General features: G+C 41.0%; 1 long non-coding RNA gene across 1 annotated transcript; it reads left to right on the top strand.

Moving 5' to 3' along the window:
- Positions 1-393: 393 nt before the first annotated feature.
- LOC133258290 (uncharacterized) lies at positions 394-22,549 on the top strand. Its single transcript, XR_009739913.1, has 5 exons — positions 394-620; positions 10,464-10,539; positions 13,752-13,866; positions 18,734-18,964; positions 19,055-22,549. It is a non-coding gene; the product is annotated as an uncharacterized LOC133258290 (long non-coding RNA).
- Positions 22,550-22,754: the final 205 nt, after the last annotated feature.

The following is a 22,754-nucleotide window of genomic DNA, read 5'->3' as shown; positions in this document are numbered from 1 at the left end:
AAGACCTTGCACTCTCTACAGGTGAAGGAATCTTTCCAGCAGAGAAGCAGTGGGAAGTCAGGAGACCTCGATTCCAGTCCTACTATGACCTTGTGAAAGTGTCTAACTGTCTCCACACTTGAGTATCTTCTATCACAAAAGTCCCTTCCTATCCTGAAATCCTGTCACCTCACCCTTGCCCGAGAGAACAGCACTGTCCATTAAATGGAATTTTGTCCTCCGTCAGGTTCTTCTGCCCCCAGTATTTCAGGTCTTGACTTGTACACAATGAGGAGCAAGAGGCACCTCCTTTCGATCCTGTGGTTAAAAATCCTTAGTTCTCCGGTGTTGGAAACATTCTCTTCAACTGAATATTGTAACCTTGACATAGCTGGATTTGCACTTAAGTATAAACACATACCATTGGCAAGACCTTGTGAAATAATTGGCTTCCACTGACCTTGGGGCTGGCAGCATAACAACTCGAGTTTCTCATTATCATTCTGTGCCAGATAAGAGAATTTTCCTCCCATTCAGCTGATTTTCAGCCTTTGTTTGTTAGGCAGTGAGAACTTTAAAACGCTCAAAATTGTATGCCGTGATGTGAACTCTGGCAGCCAAATTAGAATCTGGTTAAAATGGTAAGCAGCAGCCATGGGGTCTTGACTTATCAAAGATTTTGACTTACAAAACTGATAAAAATGTTTTTTGAGACATCTGGGAACCATGTGACAAAATAGGAAATTCTGATCAATCTTCAGGAAGTAGATATTAACTAGAACTTACCATCTTTTCTTACTCCTGCCCGCATTATTATTATTCTCATCACAAATTAAAAGCAATACATCAACCCAAAATGTTTAATCCCCTTATTATTTACCCAAACTAATCAAAAGTAAGAATTCCAGTAAACTAAAGCTGCAGGACCTTGAAAGAGAGAATGGATTGGGAATAAATAAACAGAAAGAGCTTAGTACAGGGTCTGATGCATTTTAGATGCTCAGTAAAAATGGTAACTTATTAACATCTTGACTTTGCCATTTGTCTTTTTGTTAATTTATTTCAGAGCTATCACACACCAGTCTTGTTTTCTCTCTGCCTCTTGCTGCTTTGGAATTTGATGCCTAAATTTAATATTCACGATAGTGAAATTCCTCTACAAGTAATTAATTAACACATCCCATAGAATTAGTTATAATGAAATTTTAATGGCATCTCTGAAAATTGTACTATTACATTTAGAAATTAAAAATCAATTTTGAAAGGTGGTTGGTCAAATTGGAGTCATTTATGGAGTCAAGAGGTATATACTTTAACTCCAAAAGACATTGGTTTGTGGAAAATGTCATTTACCTTAGAAAAGAAATTGTGTATTAATAAAAAATCAGGAAGCTTCAGGAAACTATTCAGAAGTTGATACTTTGAGCTTTGAGTGAATTTTAATCCAGACTCTATAATAAACTTGATGTTATAGCATAAGAAACAATCATCTACCTTAGTTTTTTCATCTAGAAAATAAGAATAATGATTTGATAGAAGAGTAATAGTTTATAAAATTGTGGTAGACATATACAGTCCTGTAGAATTACTCCAAGATAAGATATAGGAAAACACCCTGATGCTGGGAAAGATTGAAGGCAGGAGGAGAAGGGGACGACAGAGGATAAGATGGTTGGATGTCATTACTGACTCAATGGACATGAGTTTGAACAAGCTCCGGGAGTTGGTGATGGACAGGGAAGCCTGGAGTACTGCAGTCCATGGGGTTGCAAAGAATCAGACACGACTGAGCGACTGAACTGAACTGAAGGTACACTCTTTCTTAGCATAATGATGTAAAGCCGCTTCTGACCAGGAGCACAAAGGTAGATGAAATGGATTGTCCTGGTGTATGTGTGTACACGCCATACTAAATTGATTCAGTCCTGTCCGACTCTGCTACCCTATGGACTATTGTCCACGAGGCTCCTCTGTCCGTTGCATTCTCCAGGCAAGAATACTGGAGTGGGTTGCCATGCCCTCCTCTAGGGGATCATCCCAACCCAGGGATCGAACCTTTGTTACTTGTGGCTCCTGCAGCCCCCTGGTGCTTGCCTCGCTGTGGTTTTGTAATCCTATGATTGCCCCAGGTGGGGTACTCCCACTCGTTTTGAGTAGATAAAATTCAGGGGCCATGAAGAGAAGGAATCCTGGTTATGGGAGGAAAATAATCTGAACCTGCACTTTACCATCCCAGCTGATAAAATTCGCCTCTATTCAAATTTGAAAGAGTACATATTTCAAAAATATTTACTGGCTGATTACAAAGCTGTAACAGTAATGATGCCAAATCAAATTGGATAAATGTTGCCTGGTAAATAGAAGGCCCTCCATCAATGTTTGTTCAATTAAATCTGAGTATAAATGATTGTGAGTTATTCTGGAAATTAAAAATTCCTTGAAATAGTAGATATCAAAAATACAAGAGCCAAGTATTATTCAGGAAAAATTAAAGATGAAATGATTAGATTCCTAGTCAAGGGCTCATCTCATAGGGATTTTCGTAGAAATGTTTAGTTGATGAAAGACTTTGGATTTTTAAATGATCTTTTGAATGCATTTTTCTACCTTTTAGCTTGTTTTGTGTTTTCACATTTTAGCTCTTTGTAAGTGAAAGTGAAAGTTGCTCACTTGTGTCCCAGTCTTTGCAACCCCATGGACTATAGAGTCCATGGAATTCTCCAGGCCAGAATACTGGAGTGGCTAGCTGTTCCCTTCTCCAGGGGATCTTCCCAACCCAGGGATTGAACCCAGGTTTCCTACATTGCAGGCAGATTCTTTACCAGCTGAGCCACAAGGAAAGCCTAGTGGCTCTTTGGCCCTTTATCAACAAATATTTATGGGGTGACTACCAAGTTTCAGCTACTATTTGAAGCCCTGGGGAAGCAGAAGTGAACAAAAGAGGAGAAAGATCATACCTTCATGAAACTTATGAAGCACACAAGCACACAAAAAATAAAGGAAACATATTTAATCTTACAGTACAGGACCTTGAAAAGTACAGTAGTCAATGCAATAGCTGGCACCCAGGGACTGGCATCAAGGGAACAGGCAAGAAGAGTTACTGATGGGAGAAAGGAGAGGAGGTGGGAGATGGTAGAGCTGAAGGGTCATTAGCAGTGGGAGATGGAGGTTACGCTGCAATTTCACTCATGCCTGACACTGATGAAATGCACGTTTGCATCTTTGAAAGTTTGCAGCTTGAAGGTTCGTATGGAGGGGACTTACTGTAACGCAACTCCATTCTGACATTCTCTAACCTGGAGATAATGTCAGATTGCACAGGTCTAAGGCTCAGTCCAAATATAAGGCTGCCTGACCCCTGCTCCACCATGCCCACTTCAGATGTCAATCGCAAATTCAATGTCACCTGTGCTTCTGATCCATTGGCTGCAGGTCAGAGGTTTCCATGAATGACACCCTCGTTGGGTTTGATTAGTTTGCTAGAGTGGCTCATAGAACTGTCCTTGTCTCAATCTGCTATTATTTGTTTTTACTGTGCACCACCACCATTTTTTGTGTTTGTTTTTTATGTATTATCTGTGTGAAAAGTGTTATAAACCTATTATATACAGTGCTATATAGCTGTATTAGTTGGGTACCTAGGCTAACTTTGTTGAACCTAATAAACATATTGGACTTATGAACATGCTTTTGGAACAGAACTCATTTGTGTGTAGGGGCTTACTATTAGGACAACCAGCTGGTGTCAGAGAATTGCTTGATGGTGTGGAACACCCTCCACACCTTGCAATCAGTGATTTGAATTTCGTCTGTTGATGGTGCTGTCAACTGCTGATCAGTTATTCTATTTGGAATCACGTTCTCAAACTCTGGTTTCAACAATCCTCCACTTGTGGTGCTTTGCTTACAATTTTATCAATCTCCTCTTTGCCTTCATGTGGACTCTTTTTTAACTTACTTCCTAATGTAAGTAATCCTAAATATCTGTTTTCAGCTCTGTCCCAGGTTTGCATTGCATGCTCTCAAATGGTGGCTTTATTGATTTTCAATACTTAAACTTCAAATCTATCCCTTAATTGATTCCTTGGTTCCATACGTAATTTTCAATACTGTAATCTTTTCAATATTTGAGCTATGATGTAATAAGCACCACATTGCTGAGTAACCCAGAGAAAATCACACCTCTGACACAATCTCTCGTTTGTGAGATGAAAAAGTTTATCTTTCTGGTTTCACATGTATGTTGTCAGTCAAGGTTCTTGGCTGGAAAAGGAAATTTGAGCAGAGAGTAGATTGTTACAGGCTATTAGTGAGCTTTAGAATTGGTAGTAAGGCCGGGGAGACAGACTTGAGGACTGGAATAGGACGCCTCTAGGAGTTTACATGCAGAGAAGGAAATGGCAGCCCACTCCGGTATTCTTGCCTGGAGAATCCCACGGACAGAGGAGCCAGCCTGGTGGGCTGCTGTCCGTAGGGTCGCACAGAGTTGGACACAACAGAAGTGACTTAGCATGCATGCATGCATTGGAGAAGGAAATGGCAGCCCACTCCATTATTCTTGCCTGGAGAATCCCAGGGACAGAGGAGCCTGGTGGGCTGCCATCTATGGGGTCACATAGAGTTGGACACAACTGAAGCGACTTAGCAGCAGCAGGAGCAGCAGGAGTTTACGAGGCTGGAATCACAGATGAGTCACACTAAAAGAAAAGCCTCCAGACATTGCAATCGTGACCTCGGACACTGCGACTTCCATCACCATGACTGTGCCCCACGTGAGATGAACCAACTCTACCTGGTGACCATCTTGGTCTCACACACAGTATTCAGTCTCCAGTTGCCACATCCTGTTAACTGATCCTGGGTCACATTGCCTGTGCCCTGGGAGCAGGCAGAGGAAAGATCTAGCTGACCCAGGACACAAAGATTTCCACCCCAGCAGAATGGGGATTGGATGTGGGACAACAAACCCCTCTCCCAATAAGAAATGTTTACCCTAGATTTCTCCCAGCTACCTCAAACATGAAACATTGAAAGCAGGCCACTCTCTGTTACCCAGGCAACTTGTGCCTGAAACATCTACCTCACATCCTCAGGATAAGGAATCTTGCTTCACAAGGCATTATTTTCATCATTGTTTGATCTTGTTCAGTTGTTGCTGGTCAGATTGCTACATTTTAATCACCTCTTTCTTTTCTTTTCCAGCTCTGGCACATAGATTTTGTTAGGAAGTCATTAATGAAGGAATGATTTAGGGACTCAAAGCAAAACAAAGCAAATCTCAAGGCAGAGGTTTATTGATCCAGGCCAAAACAATCTTGACTTGAATTCTTGCCCTTTAATGTGGTTTTTCTTGACTGTTTCTCCCCTGTGATTTTCAATGAGCTTCAATTACCAAGTAATGCTTTCTCAACTTCCGGAACATGAATGACAGACAGCAGAACCTGGTGACGCAGGGCTTACCTTCTTTTAGAAAAGGAGAGCGTATGGAGGCAATGCTTCTTCTGTTTTTTTCTTCTTTTATTGTGAAGCAGATCACCACATTCTCAACACTTAGAGTAATCATCATCTTTTGAAAGTATATTTCATTCAAACATTTTAACATTTTCATATGTTGATGACAGAAGTAGTAGTGTATTGTTAGTTGCTTCAGTCATGTCTAACTCTTTTCGACCCCATGGACTGTAGCCACCAAGGCTCCTCTGTCCATGGAATTCTCCAGGCAAGAATACCGGAGTGGGTTGCCATTCCTTTCTTCTGGGGACCTTCCCAACCCAGGGATTGAACCTGGGTCTCCTGCATTGCAGGCAAATGCTTTACCATCTGAGCCACTAGAAACTATGAGCTGATGAGGGAAACATCACAATCAATTAAGCCTGATTGGTACCTATGTAAATCTACAGATGAAGAGGAAGTGAAGCTGTGTCATTGTTCTAAGAAACATATTTTCCTTTGCTTTTTTAATTTTTAAAACATTAAAAAAAATTTAAGTGTAGTTAGTTTTGGAGAAGGAAATGGCAACCCACTCCAGTATTCTTGTGTGGAAAATCTTGTGTGGACAAAGGAGCCTGGCGGGCTACAGTTCATGGGGTTGCAAAGAATTGGACACAACTTTGTGACTGAGCATGCACATGCATAGTTTACAATAAAAAATATTTGTTGAATCAATTCCTGGTAATTTCATGCAAAGTATAGTTTTTTCAAGACAGGGAAGTTGAAGACAGTCAGTATGACCGAGATATAAGACCTGAAAATTTCCAAAAAACTCCTGATTTAAAAATCACAATTACAGGCTTGGTTTTCACAATGTCATCAAATATGGGCTGTTGATACATGTTTATGCTATATAGAGTATAAACATGTGCTTCTCCTAAATATAATCAAATTGAAATTTTAAAAAGGGACATATTTTCCTTTGCTTTTGATTGTGAGATGAGACTCAGAATGTCCCCTGCATTTATGAAACAATGACGGAGATAACATGATGTTATTTGAACATCTATAAATATCCACAGAGGATAATAAATGCCTTCGCTACCTCTAAGCCCATGTGTTATGTTGAATTTTCAGTGTCTAGCAGTTATCCTTGATGCACTTTTCATGGTTTTAAAACTTGGGATCTGATTATATACTCCTGGGCTTTTCACTGAATTTCCTACTTGGAAAAGCAAACCACCCATCATATTTAAAATTAGAACCTGCCTCTACAACCTAGGCATCCTTAAACCACTGACCCAGCTCTGTTTTTCTTTCTTTTCTATAGCAACTTATAGCCTTCTAAAATACTAGATGAAGCAACTTTATGTTGTTTATTGCTTATTTTCTAGCTTTTTCTGTTAAAGAGTAAGCTCTGTGAGGACAGGAGACTTTATCTGTTTGATTCATCTATGTCTTAGAGTTCCATACAGTAAATGGGCATATTCTAGGCATGTAATTAACATCTGTTGAATGAATGAACAGTGTCTACATGGCATTGAGTCTAGCTGTCATGCCTGAGGCTTGTGCATCTGATGTGTCTCCTCATTATGCCCAACTCCATATCTATAGTCCTTCCCCCTTAAAAATCAGCTTTTCCAAAGGATTGAAAACTCACTCATATCAAGATTTCAAAGACTCCTCACAGTTTAGAGCACTCCTATTTCCTGCAGTAATTGCATTTTAAGAAGGATCATAGTTATCAAATCAAAGAGATACAATTTTTTCTTGAGACTTTTTCTTTTTTTCAGAGCAGTTTTGAGTTCACAGCAAAAAATGAGAGGAAAGTACAGAGATTTCTCATATGCCTTCTCTGCTCACACATGGATAACGCCACTCATTGTCAGCATCCTTCACCAGAATGGTACATTTGTTATAATTAATGAAGCTTCACTGATACTTCATTATCACCTAAAGCTCACAGACTACATTAGGGTTCGCTCTTGGTGGTGTCAGTTTTATGGGTTTGGACAAATGTATAATGACATGCATCCATCATTATAGTATCATATGGAAGAGTTTCACTGTCCTAAAAATGCTCTGTGCTCTATCTGACCACTCCTCACCCTCCACAACCTCCAGCAATTACTGATCTTTTTCCTGTATCTGTGGTTTTGCCTTTCCCAGTATATCAAATAATTGGAATCATACACTGTGTAGCCTTTTCAGATCAGCTTCTTTACTTAGTAATATGCATTTAAGGTTTTTCCATGTCTTTTCATGCCTTGATAGCTCATTTCTTTTTAGTGCTGAATAATATTTCATTGTCTGGATGTACCACAGTTTATTTATTCATTTACCTACTGAAGGACATCTCAATTGCTTCTGAGTTTTGGCGGCTATGAATAAAACTGCTATAAACATCCATGTGCAGCTTCTGTGTGGACATACGTTTTCAACTTCTTTGGGCAAATACCAAGGAGCACAACTGCTGGATCATATGGTAAGAGTATATTTAGTTTTCTAGGAAACCACCAATGTGGCCTCCAAAATGGCTGTACCATTTTGCATTCCCACCAGTGATGTGTGAGAATCCCAGTTGCCCACATCTTCACCAGCATTTGGTGCTGTAGGAATACAATTTTAATCACAAAATTTTCACCACATCTTTTTAATGTGTGTGGCTTATGTAGTTTATCAGGGGTAACTTTGGTTTGAAGAGGAAAAGACTCAATCCCTTGGATCATTACATAGAATTTCTAATTTATGCATTTGTTGTGAATAGAGAGTTGTGTCCTCTTTTTCAAGATTTTACTGAAAACTATATGCTATGTAGAAAACAAAATGAGTATAAATAACAGTCTAATCACAAGATGCTTGGTATTTTCACCCACTGTGGAAGACCTGGCTTCACCATCTTAATGTGAATTGCTTTAGTTTTACTTTTTGAAAAAGAAATCTATAAATCATCACCACCATCATCACCAGCATCAGTGTCATCACCATCACCATCATCACCGTCATCAGCATCATCACCAGGACCAGCGTCATCACCATTGCCAGCATTGTCACCATCACATCATCACCATCATTAGCATCATCACCATGACCAGCGTCATCACCATCACCAGCATCATCACCATCACCAGCATCAGCATCATCACCACCATCATCACCAGCATCAGCATCATCAACATCACCATCACCAGCATCAGCATCATCACCACCATCATCACCAGCATCAGCATCATCAACATCACCATCACCATCATCACTGTCATCAGTGTCATCACCATCACCAGCATCATCACCATCACATCATCACCATGACCAGCATCATCACCATGACCAGCATCAGCATCATCACCACCATCAACACCAGCATCAGCGTCATCACCAGGACCAGCGTCATCACCATCACCAGCATCGTCACCATCACCAGCATCAGCATCATCACCACCATCATCACCAGCATCAGTGTCATCACCAGGACCAGCGTCATCACCATCACCAGCATCATCACCATCACCAGCATCATCACCATCACCATCACCAGCGTTGTCACCATCACCAGCATCAGCATCATCACCATCTTCACCAGCATCAGTGTCATCACCAGGACCAGCGTCATCACCATCACCAGCATCATCACCATCACCAGCATCAGCATCATCACCACCATCATCACCAGCATCAATGTCATCACCATCACCAGCATCACCGTCATCAGCGTCACCACCATGACCAGCATCATCACCGTCACCAGCATTGTCACCATCACCAGCATCAGCATCATCACCACCATCATCACCAGCATCAGTGTCATCACCATCACCACTGTCATCAGCATCATCACCATCACCAGCATCACCACCACCTCATCAGCATCACCACCACCTCATCAGCATCATCCTTATCAACACCATCCTCATCATCACCATCCCTCTCACCATCACCACATCCCATGAAGTTTGATATTACAGTATTTTCAATTTCTTAACCAAATACAGTAAAACTGTACTGTTCTGAAGGTCATAACTGGAAACCACGACTCTGGAACTGAGTCAATAAATGATCTCTAGCTGTTTTGAATCACCTAATTAAAAATATCTTTTCAAGATCTCTCTTCTTTTCTTCTTGCCAACTTATACTATTCTGCTGGCTTTTGGCCTCCAGTGGAGATCCTCTGGGGCAACCTGATTTCTTGCAGCCGTTTGGCCTTGTCTATTGAAGGGGAATTAGGAAGAATGTGACTTGGCTGGGCCCCTGATGGTGAGGAAAGCAGGGCCTCAGGGAAACATGATATGACTGCACTATTGTTTTCTAGGCTAATCTCATTATAAATTTTAAAAAGAAGTTTAGTCATTTGAGATATGTCTTCTACCTTTACACTTGATTTATTGTTTGGTCATTAGAAGTTAAAAAATTTTTTTTCTCCTGATTTTGAAGTCATTTTTTGTTTTCTATCCCTGTATTTGACCTGTTTTCCTTTTCTTTCTTTTCTCTCTCTCTCTCTTTTTTTTTTTTTTTTGGCCATTGCTTGGGGCATGCAGAATCTTAGTTCTCCAACCAGGGATCGAACCTATGTTCCCTATGGTAAAGTGCAGAGACTTAACCACTGGATGGCCCTGGAAATCCTTTTCTTTTAAATCTCTAGAAGCTTTTAGATCATTTGTTTCATCTTTAGTGGGCTGGAATTCCTAATCAATGAGTCTTTTCAAAACAAAGCTCTTTTGACAACACATTTGAAGAGCCCTTTCAAAGCTAGAGTCCTGAATCCTTCAGTTTGAGAAATTTTTCTTGCATAATTTTTAATGAAATTTACCATAAAGTGACTGGGCAGAAATTAAAGCTTTTAGCTGAGTAACTCCCAAAATGTCAGCATGTAGCCTAAGTCTTTGTTCTGGATCATTCAGTGTCTCAAGAGATGAATCTTCATTTTTTACTCATAGGCTGGACTACTCGGACTGGGCTATTGATTTTCTGGTCTGAGCCCAGAGATGGACAGAGATTAGGGGTATCATCATTCAAACTGCAGACTTCAATTTTCCCTTTTGTTTTCTCTCTAGCCATACCTGCAGTCCTGGAATCCTGATCTTACCTTATTAATGTTTTCCAGGAGGAACACTCTGATCTCCTGTAGAGGTAGGTAATCACTTGGCTGTGGGTGGGACAGCACACCTGAGTCTCAGTGGCAGTCTATTGACTTCAGTAAGCCCTATTTTTGGGTCTATACTTCATCTCTACCTTCACTGGTGATCCTGAGCCTTTCTGAGCTCTGCCTGCAAATTGATATATCTAAGTATTTAGCTAGAAGCTCAAAGTTTCGAAGCTTCCTCCCTTTTGCTAGGTCAGGTACCACTCCATCATGGTTCTCTGTGTTCCAAAAATTTACTGAGATCTTTCATGTGCTCTACCATTTTCTTTGACCTTGTGAAATAAAACTTAAAAAATGTTTTCACTATCCTGTTAGTGGGGTTCAGAAGAGAATTCAAATTAAGAGACGATCTGCCGTGCTTAAATGGAACTCCAATCAGTACTTTTCAAAATGTTGCCTCTTGGAAACTCAGTCCTGCTGGCTGGAGAGAGGGGGAAGGTGGCAAGGTGATGAATCTCTGGTGATATTCAACCAGCTTAGTGCTGGTTAATCAGTTTTATACCCTGAGTTCCAGGCAAGGTGTCTTTGAACAAAAAGTTCTGTGAGTAAAAATTCTTTGGAAATTGCAAGTGTAGATAATCTTTAATGCAAATTTCTGATGTTCATATTTGGGGACTAAATGATTCACTTATTCATTCAATAAACAGGTATTGTGCTTCTGTTCTATACTGGGCACCAAGATAGGCACTGATTTCCTCCTACTTGATATAAACAGATTTAATAATGCTGCTTTGTATTAATACATATTCTGTGGAACCACACATCTCACCTATTAGAATCATGACATGGATTAAAACAAATTCAGGCTCATCTGCCCATGGAATTCTCTGGACACGAATACTGGAGTGGGTAGTCATTCCCATCTCCAGGGGATCTTCTCAACCCAGGGATTGAACCTGGGTCTCCTGCATTGCAGGCAGATTTTTTACCACCAGGGAAGCCCAAAAGCAAATTCAAGTGATTCAGAATGATTGTTATCCCATTTGAAGAGCAGAAATCAACATATTTGATAAACCTGCTTATTCAAACCTGCTTCTTCATCTTCTGGTTCCAAAACTGGGACCAGAACTATGTTATTACTTATGGGTGGAAGGTAATGAGAAGAGTATGTTTTTTTTCTCTTTAAAACTTTGCCTCTAATTTTTATTCATGTAAGACAAATTGGTTTAGTTTTTCCAGTTAAAATGATCAGCCTCTGGATCGTTTGGAAACTGATTTTGCTTTAAGTTATATATTATTTCAATTTTGGATGAAAAAGACAATTTTTGTTTTTCATTATTTTTTATTTTTATTGAAATATAGTTGATTTACTATGTTGTGTTAATTTCAGATATACAGCAAAGTGATTCAATTGTATATACATCCATATATATATGTATATATACACATATGTATAGGGCTTCCCTGGTGGCTCGGATGATAAAAAATCTGCCTGCAGTGAAGGATACCTGGGTTTGATCCCCTGGTCGGGAAGATGCCCCAGAGATGGAATGGCTACCCACTCCAGTATTCTTGTCTGAGTCCATGAACAGAGGAGCCTGGCAGGCTACAGTCCGTGGGGTTGCAAAGAGTTGAATGCAAACTGAATGACTAACACTTTCACTTTTCACAATTCAACCTATGACACTTAGGATCCCGGATGACATTCCTGACACCTCACTCTCTTTCCTCTGTGCATCCAATCCATAGCTGAATCCATCATGTTCAACCTGTTCAACCTTGAATACACTTGGGGCCCAGCTATTTCTTTCCATCCTACCCCAACATTATCATTCTTTCTCTTGGACCATGATAGTAATTTCTTCACTGATCCGCTCCCACTCTAGTTTCTCCTAATCCATTTCCCCCCTGTATTAGCCAGAGATCGTCCAAAAGAGCATATTTGATTATATCTCTCCTATTCTTACAACATTCCACAGCTTCTCACTGCCTAGAGATAAACGTAGAACTCCTTCATGTGGCCTGCACTCAATTGGCTCCAGCCCTGTCTCTCCAACTTTTCTCCCAGTGCTCTGAGCTTGGGCCAAATAGGAACTTCTTTCAGTTCCTTGATTGCACCATGCTCTTGCCTCTAGGCTTTGGACACGCTATTCCCAGTCTGAAACACCGCTCCCCAGACACTGACTCATGCTTTAAACCTTGACTTTAATGTCGACTAGTTTCAGGAAGGCTGGATCACTGTAATAGGCTGGATGGTGGCCCTCAAACAGACATGTTCATGCCTTCCTCCCTGGAACCTGTCACTGTAATCTTGTTTGGAACAAAGGTCTTTGTAGATGTAACTAAGTTAAAGTTCATGGCTGTATCCCCAACAGGTAGCCCAGTGCCTGTGGTACATCATAGGTGCTAATATTCAATATGAACAATGTTCACAATAATTACGTTTCTTGGGAACTTCCCTGGTGGTCCCGTGGTTAAGATTTCACCTTCCAGTGCAGGGGGTGGGTTTCATCCCTGGTCGAGGAGCTAAGATCGCACAAATCTCTCAGCCAAAAAATTAAAACATCAAACAGAAGCAATATTGTAACAAGTTCAATAAAGACTTTAAAAATGATCCACATAAGAAAACTCTAAAAAAAAAAAAAAAAAACCCTTTTCTTGAATAAATACATGAATGACTCCATCCATATTTCAATCTAGGTGCTATCCAAGCACTACATACAGATTTAGAAAAAATCAGAGGTCTGGCACCTGTGAACACTCTGTAGATCTGACCTTCCAAGTATCTTAAGGAATCTGCAGTCTCCCTAGAAGACAAAATGCTCACATCTGGCAGGATACTTTAGAACCACCCCCTGCCCAAGTAACATCATTTCCTCCAAAATGAAAATAAATACACTCTGATTTGATTTTACAAATATTTTAAGGGATCGTCTTATCAAAATATTTGTTGAAATGTCATTTTTGTGTTATGCCACATTAGTTATTGAAAACTGTGTTTGAAGGAGTGACCTCATTCTTAACCTAGAAAATTCCATAGTGTAACTGGAGAAAAGAATTCCGGTTTCTTCTTATATGCAAAAAATCAGAAATACATGAGAAGATACATATTACTAAAGACTAAAAGAAAACTAACAATGACAGGAAGGAATAATAATAAGCAAATTCACAAGTTCCATGTCTGTTTACATCCCATTCTTTGAGCTCGACGTCATAACCGGTGGTACTTCCTTGAACGTCCAACTGCTTTTCCTTTCAGAGACGGCTCCTTCGCAAATTCCTGGTGAGCAATAAATCCCATGACTCCATCTCTTCTGCCTTTGGAGGGGCTGACGAGAGTACTTCTTATTCCTAAGCATGAAATTTGTTCAACGGTGAGCATGCATTTCAAGTTAGATCTGTCAGACTGATTTTCAGGGATTGCTGTGAATTGCATGAGAAAGGTGATTTTTATTATTTTCTTTTTCTTCGGAGATGGCTGATTCTAGGGACAGCGCAATCGAAGCTTCTCATGGCCATCCTAAGCTAGTGTGTGGTGACTGCCTGTCTGAAAAGGAAGCCAACTCACATGAAAGCAAAGGCAAAAAATGGGAAGAGAGAGACAGACTCTTGATGGAGTTTTTCAAACCTGGGACCCATGAGTGCCTGGAACTGTTTTGTTGCTGTTTTGTCGCTAAGTCGTGTCTGACTCTTGCGACCCCATGGACTGTAGCCTGCCAGGCTCTGTCCATGGGACTTCTCAGGCAAGCATACTGGAGTGGGTTGCCATTTCCTTCATCCAAGGGATCTTCCCAACCCACGGATTTAACCTGAGTCTCCTGTGTCTCCTGTTTTGGCAGGCTAATTCTTTACCACTGTTTCACCAGGGAAGCCCAGGATTTGGTTTACCCTTCGATTATTCCTATCTTTAGATAGTGATATAAGCTATGAAGGGGTCTGGGTGATGAGATAGGGAGAGGAGAGATGAAGAGGAATGTGACCAACATGTCTTAGTTTGTTAGTGTTAGTTGCTCAGTTGTGTCTGACTTTTTGTGACCCTGTGGACTGTAGCCTGTCAGGCTCCTCCCTCCATAGAATTCTCCAGGCAAGAATATGGCAGTGGGTTGCCATTTCCTCCTCCAGGGAATCTTCCTGACCCAGGGACTGAACCCAGGTCTCCTGCACTGTTGGCAGATTCTTTACCATCTGAGACATGAGGGAAAGCCCACAGAGATGGCTAGATGTTCTTAAAAAATGAATTCTTCCAGGGACTTCCCTGGTGGTCCAGTGGTTAAGACTCTGCACTTTCAAGGCAGAAGGTGCAGGTTCAATCCCTGCTTGGGAAATTAAGATCCTACATGTGGGCGTGGCCAAAGAATACATAAATAAAATTTTAAACAAACCAAAGAACTTCCTACTGCTTCCAGTTCTATGTTGTAGAGTTGTCTCTGGGCAGTGCCTGTCCATTAAGTACTACATTTCCTAGATAAGGACATGTGACTTGTTTTTGCAAAGGAATGAGGATGAGAATCAAGTGTGTCCCTTTATTTTCTATGACTAGACTATTAAATCTTTTTGATATTCCATGTAAATCATCCTGTTAATGTTATAAAACGAAGCCACACAACTATACTGAGATGTGCTTGACACAGAACATTGTGTAAATGTGAAGTGTGTCCATTTAGAGCCAAGACAGTTCAGACTTGGGTTTGCCTTCTCTCCCCTCTCTTGCCCTCTTTCGTGGGTTCCAGAGCATTTTTATTTAAGATCAATAGATAAGGGAGTAGATTCCTGAAAATTAATCTTTAAAAAATGCAAAGGAATTTAAGACTGAACTAGCAAGAAAGAGGCATTTAAAAACATCTTCAGTGCTGAAATGCTTGTGCTCTTTTTGAATTAACAGAAATAATCTAATCTGGTTAATAGTGATGACAGTTAAATGACCCTCCAAACCATGTCCCTCTGACCTGAATACCAAGCACCAAAATGTTACTCTCCTGGTCTGGAAGCTCCCTCGCTCACTGCCAAAGCATTTGGTTTTGGTCACTTATCAAGCCCTCAGTTTCATCATATAGATCATCGCTTCCTTCCATCCCTGCAGCCCCAATTCCATCATCCGCCTTGCTTTACTGGAGCTCTTGTAACCACCTGCCCATCACTCACTAAGAGACATTTCAGCCTATACTTTGTGTTGGAGCCAAAGAGTGAAATGGTCAGGCCTATGTTTAAAAACTTAATCCCATTATTTTGCCAACAAAGCCATCTCTGTTTGGCTTATGCTGTTCTGCTATTTTTATCCTTTCTTCCGAGTGTGGGCAAGTTTGAAATTGAAGCTGAAATGAGACATAGATGCTATAAATGTATCCAAGAGGCTCAATGGCTATTTGAACTTTCAGCGAAGAATTAATCAGCTAGCCACAAAAAGAGAGGAAATGTTTCCATTGTTTTAAGATGACAATAATCCTATTGTTTTGATTTGGAAACACGAGGTTTGAAGAAAGCTTCCAGAGTCTAAATAGGACTCTGAGAATGTATCCTCACACTGCCGCCGCCGGAGGCTAACTGGCTCTGTAAATGCCAGACTCCTGGGATAGTCGTTAAGCCTTATGAAACGACAAATTATGGGTCCCCTGGAGCCAGAAGAACTTTTTTCTTTTATATTATCCACGTGATCACCTATTTCAGAGGCATCCCTGGAAGTCATGCATGCTTGAGAAATGTGCTCCCTTCACTGAGTCAGTTGTTGGTAGTTGGGTTATTATTGAAAGAGAGATGGGTTTGATCCCTGGATCAGGAAGATCCCCTGGAGGAGGAAATGGCTACCCACTCCAGTATTCTTGCCTGGGAAATCCCACAGGCAGAGGAGGCTGTTAGGCTACAGTCCACGGGGTGACAGAGTTGGACACGACTCAGCATGCACACACAGTCCACGGAATGCCGTGTCTTGACACCAATATGCTTTTCCTGGGCTCTTTGGGTAAGTGACTGTCCCTTTTGATTGTTGTCCTTGTAGACATGCTCTGAGCTAGCTTGGATTAGCAGTGGGGTGAGAGAGGAGTGGTACATGGGATTTGTTTGGGGAACAACAGATTGAAGAAGCAGAAATTCCCTGGCGGTCCAGTGGTTAGGACTCTGCGCTTTCACTGCTGGGGGCCCAGATTCTATCCCTGATCAGGAAACTAAGATCTTGCAAGTCAAATGGCTCCAGGGGTTGGGGGGTAGGGGAGGAGAAAAGGCAGAAGTGCCCTGAAGAAGGACATTGGAAAGAGAGAGGAAGGAAAAATGCAGGAGAGGAGTAGGGAGGGCAGATTAGTCCAAAGGCCACCCAGCTGGGGTGATGGTGCCATACTGGAGGAATAGCTATTAATATATTGGCTGTAAGGAGCTGGAAGGCGGCCCACATGAAAGCTATGGCTAAATACATTTGGAGCATCCATGCTTTCATTATTATAGACAATGAATATGTATTGAGTTGCCCACTATATGCCAAAGTTCAGATAGGAAGCCACATCTTATAGAAGAAGGCCATTATTTTACCTCGGTATTTTGCAAGCATTTCGTGATAATTTTCATGATTGCTGACACTAATGTGCACATTTTGCAGATGAGGAAATATGAGCCACTGAGAGGTTAAGTGATTGCCTAAGGTCACAAAACAAACGACTGGCTGCCTAGTGATTAGGAGACAGAGACTTTAAATTTCAAATGTATTGCCTCTGGCTAGATAACAACTAAAGGTTTAATTGATCTAACATGATTTTTTAAAAAATAATTTTCTTCTGAGAGACATAAGATTGGCTTTATCAGCAAGTATAAAGCTTCTAGTGCTTGCCCTTTTCTGGGACTATTCCCTTAGGGAGTGGAGCCCCAAACATTGAATGCTAATTACTCATTTGATCATTTTTAAAAAGTTATTATCAGATGATGTCCTTCATACACAAAAAGCTTTTTGCCTCTTTAGTATGCTTTTGCAAATCGGGGCAAGAGCAGTGATGCTGTAGCATCCAGGATTCTTTCATAAACATCAGCCATTTGTGTCTGACATCTTATCTTCAAGACTCTACACTTTAACACTTTTAAGTGATCATAAAGTGGACTCCAGAGAGTCCATATCAGAGAATGGAGCTACAAGAATCCCAACTAATATGAGAAAGAAGAGAACATAAATCAGGGAATTCCTTAAGAGGAACCAAATAATTCGAACTCAAAGTATAGGAACTGTTGTTCAGTTGCTAAGTCGTGTCTGATTCTTTGCATTCGCATGGACTGCAGCACACCAGACTTACCCGTCCTTCAGTATCTCCTGGAGTTTGCTCAAATTTATGTCCATTGAGTTGGAAATGGCTTCAGTCCAATTATACTGCAGAAAGAGCTAGCCAACCGATGTGAGAGAAGTGAGAAGAGATTGAGTGAAAGGGTGAAGGTTTGCAAATTGTCAGAGATGCATCAATTCCGGCCTGGTGTTTGGTCATTGGATAAAGAACGTGAATCCTCTCCACCCTGCAGAGCATTATCCTGCCTGTTTTAAACTTCAAGGGTAAAGACCATCTTGTCCTGTTAGATAAATGGCGATAGAAGCTGGTTTGACACTTCCCTTGATTTATGCACCCTTCCAGAGGGACAGAACCTGACATCCTGTTTGTTGTCACAAACAGCTATAAATTGTAAAGCAGGTGACAGCCATACTCTTCTATTTAAAGGACATCCTCCTTTAAAAAAACCAAACAAACAGATAGATTTTTCTGCCTATTGTCCTGGTTTTACAATATTTGAAAACAACTGTTTGAACCATGAGGGTTTTCCCCAGCAAATGGGCCAGACCTCAAGCCAAATGCCACATTGTCCTCCTTGACCAGAACGTACTAAAGAGCAGAGAGTTTGTGCCATTAGAAACTGTTCCAAGTCAAACAGGAGTTTGCAAATTGCCTTCGCATGAGCTCAGAGTAGCCAATTCCTTATTGGCAATAAGAAATAGAGAATTTTTATTCAATAGTCAAGGGCCAAGTATGGCTTCTAGGGTCTAGAACCTTGGAAGTGTTAAGCTTAGCTTCCTCTCTACTTTTTTTCTGAGACAGATGTCCATTGCTTTTAAGAGTTATTTTTTTTTAAGTCTAGGACCCAAATGTTATTGCCGACCTGCTTGATTTTGCATTTTTGGGTTCTTTTTAGCCAGTGCTGATATACTGTATATTAGTTGACAAATGGACCAGAATGGGAGAGTCGGCCCAGTCTTTATGTCTACTTATATCTGATTTTTTTTAGATAAATATGACTCATGTAAAAATTTCCCATGCTGATGCGAAGAAGAGGTATAAGTAATGCAGAGAAGAGGTGTAAGTAACGCAAAGAATGCTGACTGAAAAGGTGAAATTGCCTGTGGAATCCCATTGTAAGTTCACATTCAACAAGACATCATAAATGCATATTGTGTCTTATTGAGTCAAGCACATTCCATCTTGTCGTGAACATTTCTTTGAAAGTCTATCCTGTCAGGTAGGTCTTGCACCCTTATGAAGAATCTGCATAATGGATAGTGTTGGCTCAGTCATGGTTGAGAATTACTAATTTTTTTCCTTGTTGCAGTGACCTCAGTCTTGTCTGCTGGGATGAGAATCAGCAGGTTCTATTGGGGCAGAATAATCCTGGATGCATCAGAAGGAATCAGAGAGATAACATTGGAGGAGCTGGGTTTTCTGCTTGAGAAAGTGCTGTGGAAATGTACCTGTCTGCTCATGACCATGTCTTTTGTCAGTAAGAGGTAATCTGTTAAATGTCTGCTTTTTCACATGAGCCAGTCTTCTGGAATTCAAGGAAGAAGTAGATGGAAAAGTACTCTTCTTGTAGTTTAAGACTAAATAATTCAGACGTTTGAAAGTGATCATTTATTTTCATATTTTTCCTTGAACAATTCTGAACTCTTTAAATAATAATTCCTTCCTATATTTTCCTTCTCATTTTCATTTTTAGTCTGCTTCCACCAACTCCCTTGCTACTGTATAATCCTGTAACATTCATTCTTCTTATCTCAGGAAATGTGTGGTCTAGGCAAAGATGGTGAGATGGAGCTCAAAGCTGGAGAAGAGAAGGAAGGCTGGTGCTTTCTAATGAGTGTCAGTCAAACCATGTCCATCTGTGGCCAGATAGTGGAGGACGGCATGTGGGACTTGGAAAGAAAACATCTCTATATTTTTGTAAGTTTGTTTTGGCCTTCCCTGGTGGCTCAGTCAGTAAAGAATCTGCCTGCAAAGCAGGAGACCCAGGTTTGATCCCTGGTTTGAGATGATCCCCTGGAGAAGGGACTGGTTGCCTATTCCAGTATTTTTGTCTGGAGAATGCTGTTGACAAAGGAGCCTGGTGGGCTACAGTCCAAGAGGTCACAAAGAGTTGGACACAACTAAATAACTAAGCACACACAGCCCACATGTGTTTTCTCAGTATAGACTCTTGAAAAGCTAACTTTGAGTGTATTGAAACTAGGAGAAATGTAATTTGCCCACACTCTGTTGAGAATAGTTATAGGGTAGACTGTCAGATGAGGGGTAGGTAGCATCAACACAGCCAGCCCTGAAAAGGACGGGAGTCAGGAGAACCAGTGGGGAGGGCGTGGGTGGCAGCGATGGGAGAAAGGAAGCAGAAAGCCAGGATGGACTCAAACAGACACAGGTGGACATGCCACCTCCCTTCCTGAGTCTTTGAATGCAGGCTCTTTTCAATGGTGGGTACCTCTTCTCCCTCCCCAACTTCCCCAACATGCGGTCGCAAAGAGTCAGAGATGACTTAGCAACTAAACCACTACCACCTCCACTCTACTGTCTGCTAATATTTAAGAAAGAGGCCCCCCAAAGCTGAAATGCGGCCTTCTGTGCCGTCCCATCTTTGGGACATACAGGAAGGTGATCTCGGAACCCCTGATGTCAGTCTCTTTGCACATTTTCTCTTGGGATGGTCAGATTTCAAGTGAAGATTTTGTCCTGTGCAGGGTACGAGCCTGGCTGCCAATATCCTATACACTGAGTGCTTACACAGAATCTCTGGTCTTAATATTCAATGGCCAAGTGGATTTTGACTTGACCATCTATTTCCAATAGGCATCCCCATCTCCCACCGTCTGTTCTCCCTTATCCCAGAGATCATTCAACCTGTCCTGAGAACAAATCTCTGGGTTTCCACCAAGGTGTGAAAATACCGAGGCCAAGCTGTGCTAAGTGAGAACAGCGCGGGCGATTTGACAGTCTGAGTGTTTCTCATACAGACTTTCAAATAACCACTCTTGTTTTCAGCTCTGCTGTCATTCCCAATGTATAATTACCTAGTGCTGCCAATTTCTAATTATTAGAGGGGTTCCACAGTGCAAATCATGTTCAGCTTTTACCACTGGTGAGTTTAGTATTCATTTTAATTCTCGCAATGTCACTTATCTTTCATCCCTTTGCTTTCTAGCTTTCACAATTCTCTTGCCGTTTCTTTCTCTCTTGCTCTTTGACCTTGTTGATGCGTGCCTTAATTTTTTTCTTTTACTTTCATTTTAGTGAGGTTGCAGGAGGGTGAGCAGTTATTCAACCTACTATATATAACCACAAGTCCTCTTGTGATCTCTAAATGTAGTTTTCCCAGGAGCAAAAGCACAAGAGCAGGGTTGTCATGTACAGTTGCTCAGTTTCTATAGTGCACAACTCTAAGGGAGACTATTTCTGTCATATGTTTTGACAAATGTCTAGCAAATCACACTAAAGTGTCTTGTTCTGTAAAAATAAGTATAACATAGCAATTGTTTAATAGATAGAAATAATGGGATTTAGTCTAATAATTAATAATGAATTCATTCTAATAAATAATCAGGAAGGGATTACTTTTTCTAAATTCATGCAAAAGAGACATGTGCTAATGACTGTTCTGAGCAAGGGATCTGAGCTGAGACTTCTGAATTTAAAGATGTTTCTGAGTCTTCTGGTTTACGTTGGCCCAGACTGCCTTCCAAAAATGGGCTGAGCAGAGTCTGAGAGTGCCAAGCAAACAGGGAGTTTCAACAGGTGGCCTCGTGGTAGTCTGATCAGGATTTTTAAAACGTCTTCTGTGAGGGAAATAACCGAAATTTTCTAGCCAACGTGGTGAAATAAAATCTTCCTAATTGGTAATAGTTGTAGACAAATTTGTATTTAAAAATAAAATCAGCAGCAGATTTCTGGTTGAAAGTCAGTTGGCTTAGAGATCCTGACAGGACCTCTCCTAACTCCCTACTCAAATAATTATAAAGACAGCAAAAAGAGTGAACATTTGTGCAAAACCCAAACTCACAGCCAACCTATTGCCAGAATCTTGGAAGAAAGTTTCCCAATAACGAAGTCTCTGGGGTGGACCTAGACATCAAAATCAATGCCCTAGGTGTGCATTGCCAGCTGAAATGGAACTCAGCCGACTGCTTCAGAAGAGGGAGGGAGAACTATGGGGCCTGGCTCAGAGATCCAGGGTGCATATAAAAGCCCAAGTTCAGTTCAGTTCAGTGGCTCAGTCGTGTCCAACTCTTTGTGACCCTATGGACTGCCGTACTCCAAGCCTCCCTGTCCATCAACAACTCCTGGAGCTTGCTCAAACTTCTGTCCATTGAGTCAGTGATGCCAACCAACCATCTCATCCTCTGTCATCCCCTTCTCCTCCTGCCCTCAATCTTTCCCAGCATCAGGGAGTCAGTTTCAAATGAGTCAGTTCTTCACATCAGGTGGCCAAAGTATTGGAGTTTCAGCTTCAGCATCAGTCCTTCCAATGAATATTCAGGACTGATCTCCTTTAGGATGGACTGGTTGTATCTCCTTACAGTCCAAGGGACTCTCAAGAGTCTTCTCCAACAACACAGTTCAAAAGCATCAATTCTTTGGTGCTCAGCTTTCTTTATAGTCCAACTCTCACCTCCATACATGATCACTGGAAAAACCAAAGCTTTGACTAGACAGACCTTTGTTGGCAAAGTAATATCTCTGCTTTTTAATATGCTGTCTAGGTTGGTCATAACTTTTTATCCAAGGAGCAAGCATCTTTTAATTTCATGGCTGCAGTCACCATCTGCTATGATTTTGGAGCCCCCCAAAATGAAGTCTGTCACTGTTTCCATTGTTTCCCCATCTATTTACTATGAAGCCCAAATAGTGGTGCATATAAAAGCCCCAAACTGTGGGGTGATCCAAGGTCCATATAAAAGCCCAAACTATCCATGCAATTGCATGGATAGCTCTTTTGAGTTTACTAGATTGACGCACCTGACCCCATTAGTAATTTTCTTTCCTTGGAG

The sequence above is a fragment of the Bos javanicus genome, chromosome 12 (assembly GCF_032452875.1).
Source record: "Bos javanicus breed banteng chromosome 12, ARS-OSU_banteng_1.0, whole genome shotgun sequence".
Taxonomy (NCBI): Eukaryota; Metazoa; Chordata; class Mammalia; order Artiodactyla; family Bovidae; genus Bos; species Bos javanicus.
This window is presented reverse-complemented; position numbering and strand designations above follow the sequence as displayed.